This window comes from Rhincodon typus, chromosome 24 (genome assembly GCF_021869965.1).
Source record: "Rhincodon typus isolate 14 chromosome 24, sRhiTyp1.1, whole genome shotgun sequence".
Taxonomy (NCBI): domain Eukaryota; kingdom Metazoa; phylum Chordata; class Chondrichthyes; order Orectolobiformes; family Rhincodontidae; genus Rhincodon; species Rhincodon typus.
Genome location: NC_063355.1, coordinates 14,710,626 through 14,722,732, shown reverse-complemented (window position 1 = coordinate 14,722,732; position 12,107 = coordinate 14,710,626). Strand labels below are relative to the sequence as shown.

The following is a 12,107-nucleotide window of genomic DNA, read 5'->3' as shown; positions in this document are numbered from 1 at the left end:
ATTTCTATTATCCTTTACTTATTAATTGGTGATTTTCTTAGCATTTCTGTTCGTGCCTGCTGTATGAATTGTAGACAAATTGTGTTAAATTTTAAGAAAAGCCTCAAAATCTGTGCAGGGGAATGAATTCATAAATCTGTAAATTAGTCAAACTATTTCTGATCTGTAAACAAAAACCGATTTGATATCTGGAAGACCCTTTGAGATGAAACATCATGCTTCCTATTATCTATTGAGGACATTTTGGAATAAGTTGTGAACTTGTGCAGTGGTGATCTGATTTGGTTTACACAGTTGCAGCAAATATTACTTGCTGAAAGATCTATGTTCAACTCCTGCCAATACCCATGGTCACTGTGTTGGAAATTGAGTCCCTTTAAAACTCAATTTTCTAAATATTTACTGTGTAACATGAGATTTCATTAGCTGTTATTACAACAATAAGTTTCTAAATTTCTAGCATAGGAAAACCAAATGAAAGGTCATAAGAATGACAAGTCTCTATGTCCAACTAAACAATCATCAATGATTTATTTGCAACAATGATTTATTTGGTGTCATATGTACCATATTATCTACGTATTGTTTGAGAGACCAATACTTGTTTTTTAGAAAGAACTGTAATCTAAGATGAAGATGGGCAAGGCAACAACAGTCATCTCGGCATCATGAGTAGTTGCCCATGGGTTCAGACAGGTAGTTGACACAGCATGCATTGCTAGCCCTCAAAATAAGGAATATTAACAGGGGTGGGTAGGGAGAAAGTGAGAGGGGACCTAGGGGAATAAACCAGCATCTTCTTGTGAGAAGACCAGGAGTTCCACTACATCAGCCAGAAGGAACAACAAAAGCTATTACTACTAAAATTGTGCTGCTGGCAGGCATGTTGTCAAATTGGGAATATTTTGTCATTGTATCTTTACCGTATAATTGTTAATTGAAATAATGCAGTGCATGTTATGACTTATGCTCAACAAAGCAAAAAGTTCAGTTTGCATTCTATCCAATTTCCTCTTGCAGTTGCTTCTGATGACCCACAAACACCGACTAAAGATCAGCTCCCAAATAAGGAAAGAAATGTATCGGATGTTTAAAGGTATGCAGTTATTTTCTGTTGTAGAGTGTTAATTAATGTGGAATTATCTTTGTTTCTGTTAATGGATGATGATCCAAGATCCATGGGCAGGACCTCAGCAAAACCAAAATCTTACAGTGCCATAGATTTGGAATTATTTTGGTGATACTTAGATTAGGGATGATGAGCCGCCATGTCCGTTATTGTCTGCTTTTAATGTACCAGAAATTCACCCTCCTGTCTCTGCACACTATTTTAAATGTGGACTCACATGAGAAACTGAGCAGCAGAATTCTGATTAACAGAGGCTATTTGAGACACTGATCATATAGGACTTGGTGTGGATAAAGAGCATCTCTACACCTCATCTTGTTCCTTCTTGACCCTTTCATCCATGTTTGTGGGCCTTGTAGATTTTGGCTTGGAGATTATGTGGGAAATGAAAACTTGATTTTTAAAAATACCCAGATGTCATCCAAATTGTAAAATCTTTGGTGGCTGATAGTGCCTTCAACCTGAAAGATGATGTAAAAATGGTAAGAGAGGCTTTCCAGCTGTTTAGCAGCTTCTCTATGAGCAGGAAAACTCCAAAATTGAAGCCTGCATTTTTTTTTTTTGTTTTTTGGTGTGATTGTGGCACATTTTGCACCAGTACAGCATCAGCTGCCATGAATGAGAGCACAAAAGGGCTGTGCACATACATCACCCTGTTACATATACACCATGGGCAAGGTTTTTACCCCTGAAACAACCATTAACAACTATGGTGATGGAGGAGACCTTTTCTAGGGTATGGTACTGCCCTCCAAGGTAGGGAAGGGGAAGAAATGAAAAAAAAACTATAAGCACAGTTTGCTTCCCCACAGGACCTGCCAGGACTGCTTCTAGCTAGTTGCTGTTCACTGAGTTCTCTTTTTTGTTTTGACAGCAATCTCAAAGGACAATCAATTGTCAAGCAACTTTCAGCTCACAAAATGTCAGAATAATTCCAGACACTAATATAAAATCAGAGTGTCGAACAGTGCTCGCAGCCAGTAGCAATATTGATTATAGTTGCTGTAAACAAAATCAGGTTAGCAGAGGGTCTCATTTGAGAAAGCAGATTCCAACCACACACTTGACTGGATTGGCAAGTTCAAGGAGTGGCCTTGACAGTCAGGTGTCAGCTGTGCTATTCAATCCAAACTGGCAGGTATGCACAACACATTTCTCAAGGGCATCAACACATGACTTGATACTTTGAATAAGTCTTACCAGTATGTAACACCCATCAGTGCCTGTGCTCAACAAACAAGATCAAAGAAGCAATCTGAGATGACCTAATCAGGGTTACTTGAGGAGTAGGACACCAGGACTGGCTGATTATCCTTAACGATTTCAATGCCCATATAGTCACTGACTAATATTATGGAGGGAACTACTCTGATGCCATAGCATTGGTGGAGTAAAGCCAACAACCGGCCTCTTCTTTTGAAGCGTATCAAGTTTAACCTCACCATCACAGACACAATCTTCCAATGAGCTGATAAACTGAAAACTACATGGGTGCGCCTCAGATCTTTTTTGGAATGTCAGACTAAATTATCACTGGAAAGTTGTCAAAGACATATGTTACCCTCTACCTAAGAGGTGTTGAACACTGATTAGATCTTTGGCTTGTCAGGAACAAAATGATACAGTCTAAATAAAGGAAGCTGGATGTAACTATTAAGTCTTAATGAGATAGGAATAAAAAGTAACCTTTGAACTTGATGCTATACAAAAGAATAATTTCTTCCAAGAATCATTTAAGAGATGACACTCATTTTATGGCAGCTGAGGTCCTTGAATTTGAATTTATCAGACAGAAACCACAGCAGCTGGTTCAACAAGTACATCCAAGATATAGAAGTGCCACTAGGCGTACAATATACAATCCAATGAATCTCAAAACAGACTATTCAACCAGAAAAGCCAAGTGCCATCCAGTAAGTCCTGTTGCAGGAACAGCTAAGATGAACCAGAGGTGGGAGAACAAGGCTGTAAAAAGCTATCGATAAATACAACCTGGAGATATGCTAACATCTGACCCCAAAACCAATGGTACAGAATCTGTCCTCAGCAAGTGACAATCGGCTCCTAACAAAGAAGCATGAGATATTCTTTGAAGAAAAAAAACAGATAACGTTTCAGGTCCGGTGACCCTTCCTCAGAACTTCCTCCATTCGGTCACCGAATCCGAAACGTTAACTCTGATTTTTTTTTTTTGTCTTCACAGATGCTGCCACACCTGCTGAGCTTTTCCAGTAACTTCTGTTTTTGTTCCTGATTTACAGCATCCGCATTTTATTTTGGATTTTGAGATATTCTTTTGTGGACAGAGTATTCTAACAATCCGACAAACCAACAAAATACATTTTGTGATAACACTGTTTGAATCCCTTCTATTACATTGTGTTTTGGATGAACTTGCCCTGTGTCCATCTCAATCTAAAGTCATAAAGCAGCTGAGTAGTTTTCCCTTCTGGCCAACTCTTCCGCCACTTTCAAGGAGGGGAAATTCTAATCTAAATTGGACACCACTACATGAAATACAAATCATGCTATGACAGATTCAAAAGCAGGAGTTTCTGACATCAAACAATCTCCACATTTGTGATGAAGAAAATCAGCTGGATAAATGAAGACAATGCAATATGATTACCTTCACCACCCCCCTCCCCCACCCCCCAAAACAGTGACTTCAAGTAATATTTGTGATGAAAACTGCAAGGCCAAATTTGACACATCACAGTTGAGTCCAAACTAACTTGCATGAATAATTGGTCTCTTAACTAAACTCTTTTCATTTAAGTGAGGGGAGAATAAATGTTAGACTAAATCTGCAAGCCACCAAAGTTGACTAGAATTTCATTTTGATTTAAAATTTACATTTAAATGGAAGGTTTTGTCTCTACTATTTATCCTGAAGGTTCAGTGCAAGTTGATTTTTGGATGGCTGGAAGTAGGTTAGAGATTGTGATGTTTTATCTGCTCCTAAGGAGCAATAATTATTGATCCCCTATCGTTATGGAGATTCAAACCTAAGATATTCCTTTATATGTGTCAAAGAGCACCACTAATAAGTGCTTTTACATTGAGGCACCAGAGGAGCATTCAAGTGTCAAGTATTTTAAGTCTTAAATTACTACCTTTGTCTTCAGAACAATGCTCAGTTAAGTGTTAACCTACATGTGCGCACAATCCGTTTGTAATAAATGGATCAAAATTACCATTGCAACTGTCAAATCCAATTTCTTTCATCAATTTAAATATGGCACCATTGTCTCTAGTGTTATTGATATTCAAGTATAAGGACTCCTTGACTGGATTCAGAGTGGACGCTTGTGTAGAACAGGCATTGTGCAAGAGGAAATACATAATGGTTCATCATCTTTAATTTTCCAAAGCAATAATTGCAGTGAGGGTGGTGTTTCTGAGAAGGGCTTTTGTTCCCTGGAACCATATCCAATTGAAAGACTTGATGAACAGTTCAGTCAAGGTGAGGTTAGGGGGATTGATTTTTCTCAAACTGATGTCATTGCAACTAATTGGATGTCACAAGAAAAGCAATGGTACTAATTGAAAAATCAGGTATTTGGTACAAATATTTGTAAATCTAGACTGTTCATCATTTTAAAGGAAGAATAAGGCAGAACCATATACAATCAAGTGCAGACCTTTTTCTTGTAAATCTTCATACTATGGTCAAAAAGGTAGGTAAGATTTGATAATTTGTTCCTGCCTAAATAATTTGAAAATGCCATTAAAATATTAATTTATGTATGTGGCTTTGCATACATTGCCCTTCCTGGAGATAAGGTAGTCCACAAGTTAAGATTCAATGGCATTTTTTGGCTTTCCGAGGGGAAAAAAAGAATGTTGATAACTAATAACACTGACTACAAATACCACTAATGTGTGACACTTGCATTTAAAAAATGAATTCACTATGTCACAGGAATCCAGCTCAACAGGAGTGGCAATAGAGTTCTGAAAAACCTCTTCTGAAGCTGCACATTCTACAGCCTCCTCTTGCTGTGAATTTTTGAGAATCCAAATGATTTAATTTTGTTAGTTGTAATGATAGCAGTTTAACAGAAATCATTCACAAGCTATAATCTTGATTGAACTGTTTACCAAGTCATTGAACTAGAGACTGTTGCTGAGAACAAATGCCCTCTTCAGGGACATCACAAAGCAGTCCTCGGAAAAGTCGCCATCAAAAGCCAAAGTTTCTCAACTCAGTAGTTGTAATATGACCATGAATTTCTCTATCTGTCAAGACTGAGTGAACAAAGACAATTTGTCCCTTTTCATTGTCTGCTAAATTGCCAAATGATATAAATCCTTTTTACTACATTGAACATTGTGAACAGAAACTTACTTAAAAGCTGAAGTTTTTCTTAAGAATTAACAGTTTCCTTATCAAACATAATTTTTGACATTTATGCAAAATATTTTTTGTTTCAAATGGATAATGTCCCCATCTGCATATAAAGTACAGTCTTGTCACTCAAAGCACGAAAAGCAAAATAATCTCAATGGCTTTAATAAAGCTGTGCCTGATAGATAACATTTTAAAATCCAAATCATTCCATTAGCTGACAGAATCATAGGGCAACATGGTGGCTCAGTGGTTAGTGTGGTGCCTCACGGTGCCAGGGACCCAGGTTTGATTCCACCCTCTGGTGACTGTGTGGAGTTTACACATTCTCCCCTTGTTTGTGTGGGTTTCCTCCAGGAGCACCGGTTTCCTCCCACAGTCCAAAAATGTGCAGGTTAGGTGAATTGGCCATGCTAAATTGCCCATAGTGTCTAGGGATGTGCAAGCTAGGTGGATTAGCCATGGGAAACGCAGAGTTACAGGTATAGGGTAGTGGGGTGGGTCTGCGTGGGATACTCTTTGGAGGGTCGGTGTGGACTTGAAGAGCCACAAGCTTCCACACTGTACAGTTTGTATAATTCTATGAATTGTTATGATGCAAAAGGAAGCCTGTCAATCCTGTTTGCACTGGTTCTAAGCATTTTGACTTCATGTCAATCTCATTTCCCCCACAGTCTCTGCATGTTGTAAATAATCATTGAATAGCTGAATTGAACCTGCATCCACCACTCTTTCAGCAGTGTCTTCAAACACCTCCCACATGCTGTGAGAATTTTTTTCTTTCCTCACTTTAGATTTGCTTCTTTTGCAAAATCTTCAGAATTGTGCCCTTGGGTCTGATCTTTGTACAAACAGGAGCAGTTTTTTTTTCTCCCAACCTACTCTGTTCAGACTCCTTGTGGCTTTGAAAATTTCTATCAAATCTCCCCTCCACCTTCTCCTCTCCAAAGAAACCAGTTCCAACCCATCAATTTATCTTCATCTCTGGAACCATTCTTATAAATGCCTTCTGTACTCTCTCCAATACATTGACTGTGACATTAACTCTAACTATTATGGGGGCCCTCTTGTAGCACAGTGGCACTTTCCCTATCCCTGAACTGAGAAGCCCAGGCTCAAGTCCCACCAACTACAAAGGTGTTTAATAACATCTCTGAACAGATTGATTAGGTAAAAGTAGGTTAAATCTGTTGATTATGCCATTGCACTATTTTGCTAAAGATTGGCAAAGATGGGAGGATGATGTTGATCAGAAAGATCTAAAAAGGAGATAATGCTATCCAAAAGCTACTATAGCTTATGAACTTTTACAGTCAATATTTACTTTGTCATGCTTGCGATTTAAGTGATCATCTTACCAAAGCAGTCTGGTAACAGCATAGCTTTTGAAGCAAAGTCAAATGATGTCAATTTTTCAAATGCTATCATTGATTTATTCTTTTAGGAACAGAAGAAACGTGATTGCTTCTGTGCAATATTTTCGATCTTAATGAGAAGTCCTCTGTAAAAGTGCTTTCAAACGAGCTCTGGTTGAACTAATGTACTAATTTGAAACACTTATATTTGTGTTACTGTAAAGTCTAGCCTATTTCTGGGCACATGGGAACAAATGACATCAGCATTTTGTATTGCTTTTTAAACCCATATATAGGCTAGCTGAAAATGTACTATACTTTGTACTCAGGATATGACTATGAAAGTGTGTTTCAAGTATTGGTTGTCTTTGTTTTTGTATCTAACCTGCTAAATTGTAGCTAATTTAGTTTTGAGTTTATGTGAATATGATCTGTATCTTAATACTTAGTCCTCTAGTAAATGTTTTGCATTCACTCTGGAAAATTGTTATTCACAAACATTGCAAGCATAATGTTAAATATCTTTTGTAAGAGCAATTTTTTTTAAAGTGAATAATTGTTAAATTGATACTGTACATTTTGGTTTTGTTCAGAGATTGACTTGTTTATGCAAATAGCAATCTGGATTGTATCAATACGTGAGAATCAAATAATGTATTAGTTTTTGTAATTTTTTTGCTATTTGTGTAGTATAGTCAGTATGTCTTTTTTTTAATTGAACTAAATATGTCTTGTGTTTTAGGTTCATGCAAAATAAAGATTTGTTTCTACAATAATTTAGATTTGAACAGCACATTGTGGAAAACATCAATAACTTGCATTTAAACAACAAATTTAACCAATAAAAGATTGCAAATTTAACCAAAAAGACTTCCTTCAGAGGTGGAGTCAGAATTAAACTTGACATTGAGCCAAACAGACAAATATTTGAAGGGGTCACCATGACTTTGGGTCAAGATGACATTTTAAGGCAAGCCTTAAAGTAGTGAGAGGTAATAAGATCGAGAGGTTAAGGAAAGGAGATCCAGAGTACAGGACCTGAGGACATAGCTGCTAATAGTGTGATGAAATGAGTGGTAGTACACAAGAGATCAGACCAGAGTAAGGAAAGATTGTTCTGGGTTGGATTATAAGAGTGGAGGAGGTTAGAGGAGCAAGGTCATAAATTCTCAACCTCCTGTTTGATTCACTTTTTGTTTGAGGCACTGTGAAGAATTGGATTTGAAAGAGAATTTGAGGGCACGTGGTCACAAACTGCCTCAGATGAAAGATAATTTTAATCAAATCACCATCCTATATATATCTGCAAATATGCCCCTACTGCCATTTTATAAAGTGGAATTTCAAGAACTTAAGAACAACTCAACAAGTTTACCTATTGCAAAACACGAGTACAAAAATGCAGGTCTCAAGTATACACCTTCATTTTTAAAGCTACTTCATTTTGCTTTGAGTGGCAATGGGACCTGGTTGGGAAACCAAGGATTGGGCCATGGATCTCCCTCATGAGTTCGTCGTCTGCAAGGATAGTGGTACTATGTTCATAGAACAGGATCAAGTTCATTTGGGATGTTCAGTTGAATAGCCTGTTGATAATGTTAAGGTTCACACATGAATAATCAATGTTTTGAAAATTGTCAGAGCAAGTTCATCACCAACATGGCTATACCCTAGTAAATTGTGACACTGAAAGGCAGGAGAAGCAAATTCCTCAAAGTGAAGGAGGGAAGAAAGGCAAAAATATATATTAGCAGAACCTGCAAGTATATCGGTGGCACGGTGGCTCAAGTGGTTAGCACTGCAGCCTCACAGCACCAGGGATCTGGGTTCGATTCCACCCTCAGGCGACTGTGTTGGAGTTTGCACGTTCTCCCCATGTCTGCGTGGGTTTCCCCCAGGTGCTCCAGTTTCCTCCCACAGTCCAAAGATGTACAGGTTAGGTGGATTGGCCATGCTAAATTGCTCATAGTGTTCAGGCATGTGTAGATTACGTGGGTTATAGAGGGATGAGCCTGGGTGGGATGCTCCCAGTGTGGACTCATTGGGCCAAAGGGCCTGTTTCCAAACTGTAGGGATTCCATATTGTGAAAAAAATACATTAAAGCTGATAAAGTAGGAATGCTACAAATTTTGTTTTACATATTTTAATTACTGTATATTTAAGATTTGTTTGAGATTATAGGCTCATATCCCAACTATAGAACAAAGTATGAATTTGACTTCTGGCAGTTAAATAATTTATCCTGCAATTATTAGGTGTTGTGTAATCCATCTTGTAGGCTCATGAGATGAGCCATGGATGATTGAGTATCAAGCGGATCATCAAATTGTATTTTTTTTGGAATATGTGCAAGTATGTATCTTAATTTTGGGGCTGTTATGGTGCAGCGGTAGTGTCCCTACCACATGGCCAGGAGGCCTGAGTTCAAGCCCCATCTGCTCCAGAGATGTGTCATAACATCTCTGAACAAATTGTTTTAAATACCAATATCTCAATTGAATTGGGCTTTAGTAGATTTTCCACTTTTCCTACAGCATGAATCATTTATCAACAGGCATGCTGAAGTTAAATTATAAATCTGAACAGGCCATTTCAATACTAAGAACACAAAGCTATTCAATAAATCAATCCTAATTTTTACATCCTCTGTTGGAAACTGGAATCCATTATCAAGTGGATGATTAGCTCTTCTTGATGCAATTGGCAAAAGTAATGACACCTGGGAAAATTGCCTGATGAATAGTTAACATGGTCCTAAGTGGATGATAGGAGAACTCTTTCATTAAAGAGAGGTAATGAGTGGTGGTTCAACCCAAGGGTCACCATGCCTTGGGTAAGGAGAGAGATTCCTTCACGGCAACCTCAGCAAATGCAGAAATTGAACTTGTGTTGTTGGTGTCATGCTGCATCATAAATAGCTGTCCAGCCAACTGAGCTAACCAACACCCTTACTGCCTGGTGGAACATCTGGCTGAAAGAAACAAGCAGAAAATGCTAGAGAAACAGCAGGTTTGGCAGGATCTGAGAAGAAAGAAACAGTTGACATTGATTCCAATATGGCTCCTCTTCAGAATCATATCGAACTTGAATTGTTGATTCTGTTTCTGTCCACAGATCCTGTCACACAGTCAGTCCGTCTAGCATTTTCTGTTTCTTTCAGATTTCCAGCATGTGCAGTATTTTGCTTTCACTTTGCTGAATCATAAATTATTTAATATTGCCATTTTATTTTACAAGGAAGGTTTTTGTTCCCTGTTTCCTTCAATCTAAAAGTTAGTCATTCCTCCCATACTTGAAACCTAAGTTGTTTAGTAAATATTTGATGTACTGAAGGGTTGACTTTGGAGCCAAGCTATATCTTATGATTTGATATCTACACACCCAGTTTGCTAAAGGATTCTCGTTAAGGACCAGGTGTAATTATTATTGTGTGAAGTTCAACTTGAACCTTTATTGAACCAGATATTCCCTCATACCAAAATCCTCTGGTCAGATTCTCCCATGTCATTCTTGTGCTTGTGGTCTCTCAAGCTTCATCTTTTAATATACTTAGTGACAGTCAGTGAATAATACATTCCAGAAACTGCAACATTTCCTCCACTTTCAAGTGACCATCTGCATTGTTGGTTTCTTGATGATTGTTAACCACTTCCCATTTCTTATCTCTTTAAATTAATCCTTTAACTTTCACAATTCCCTGTTTACCGATCTCCAGGGCTAAATTTCATTGGATCTTCAACTAATATCTTACACCACATATTTGCTCATGCATTTGAGATTCACTTAGATGGAATGCTAAAATAAAACAGAACTGTAGATGCTGGAGATCAGAAACAAATAAAGACAGAAATTGCTGAAGAAATTCAGCAGGTCTGGCAGTATCTGTGGGAGAGAGAAACAGAGTTAGTATTAAGTCCAGTGTCCCCCTTTTTCACAAGTTTCATTCAAGACTTAAACACAAGTTCTTGGCTAACCCTCCAAAACAGTATTGGAGTGCTACACTGTGGGAGGTATCCTTTTGGATGAGACCCAAAGGCCCATTTTATCACCCAGCCCCCCCTTCAAGATAATATTTCATGGGGAGCAGGACATTATTCAAGGTGACCTGGTCAATATTTATTCTTCAATCTGCATCACTAAAAGAGATTTTCTGGTCATTATCCCATTGCTGTTTGTGGGAGCTAACTGGGCACAAACTAGCTAATGAATTTGATACAAACAGCAGTGACTACATTTTGTTTTCTATAAAGTACTTTCAAGAAGTCATGTAGGTGTGAGCGATGATGGTGAGAGATACGTCTTTCCTTTTGAAATGAACTGAATAGTTACAATTCTGATACATTTCTGCAGTGCAGTGGTGTCAGCCCTGGAGCATAAACTCGCAAACTTCTGACTCTTGAGACTAGGGTACTAGGGTTCTGGAGAATGGTCAATGGACTCAAAATGTTATTTCTGTTTTCTCTTCACAGGTGCTGCCAGACCTGCTGAATTTCTCCAGAAATGTCTGTTTTTGATTCCCCCTGGCTGACCTTTATTCATTCTACCCATTCGTTTGTTCAACAGTTGAGCTGGTTTAACCGGGCCAACCTCTTGCCAGAGCTATCTCATTAGACATTCCTACTGTTACCCTGACCTGATGTTCTGCTGGCAGCATAGATTTTATTGCTGCCTTTCCCCTTACTGTTCTGGCAAATCACCCTTCAAACATCTCAATGTGTCTCATCTTTGAACATCTCGCACAATCAACATTGCCTGCTGCCATCTCACAGACCTTTATAGAAATCAAATCTCTCAGTTATATTAATTAACTGATTGAAAATGTAATGTGGCAGATGAATATCAATACAGATAAATGTAAGGTAATCTATTTTGGTGCATTAAAGGTGAGATTAGTATCAATTCAGTGGTGACAAATTAGGAAGAGTACAGATTCAGAGATTTGGGTATCCATGTACACAAATCGGGGATAAAAGACTACCAATAAAAATCAAAAAGACTAAACGAAAAGTGACCTTTATATTCCAGACCACAGTCTATAAAGGAGACCAGACATTGGAAAGGAGATATTGTTAGAAGCAAAACACCATAGATTCACCACAATGTCACTAGCCCTCCAAGAGTTAGCGTGAAGAGTGATTTTGTGAAGTTCTCTCGAATATAAAATGTTCTGGCTTGAGTCATTTCTCGGATTTTATAAAGAATTGATGGAGCAGTTAGAAGAGAAGTGCTTTTGGACATTCAAGAGAGTTACGAAACACGTTTAACAATGAG

General features: G+C 38.0%; 1 long non-coding RNA gene across 1 annotated transcript; it reads left to right on the top strand.

The window, feature by feature from the left end:
- Window positions 1–935: 935 nt before the first annotated feature.
- Window positions 936–7,623, top strand: LOC125485960. The gene is made up of 2 exons (XR_007264683.1): window positions 936–1,096; window positions 6,925–7,623. It is a non-coding gene; the product is annotated as an uncharacterized LOC125485960 (long non-coding RNA).
- The last annotated feature ends 4,484 nt before the right edge of the window (window positions 7,624–12,107 follow it).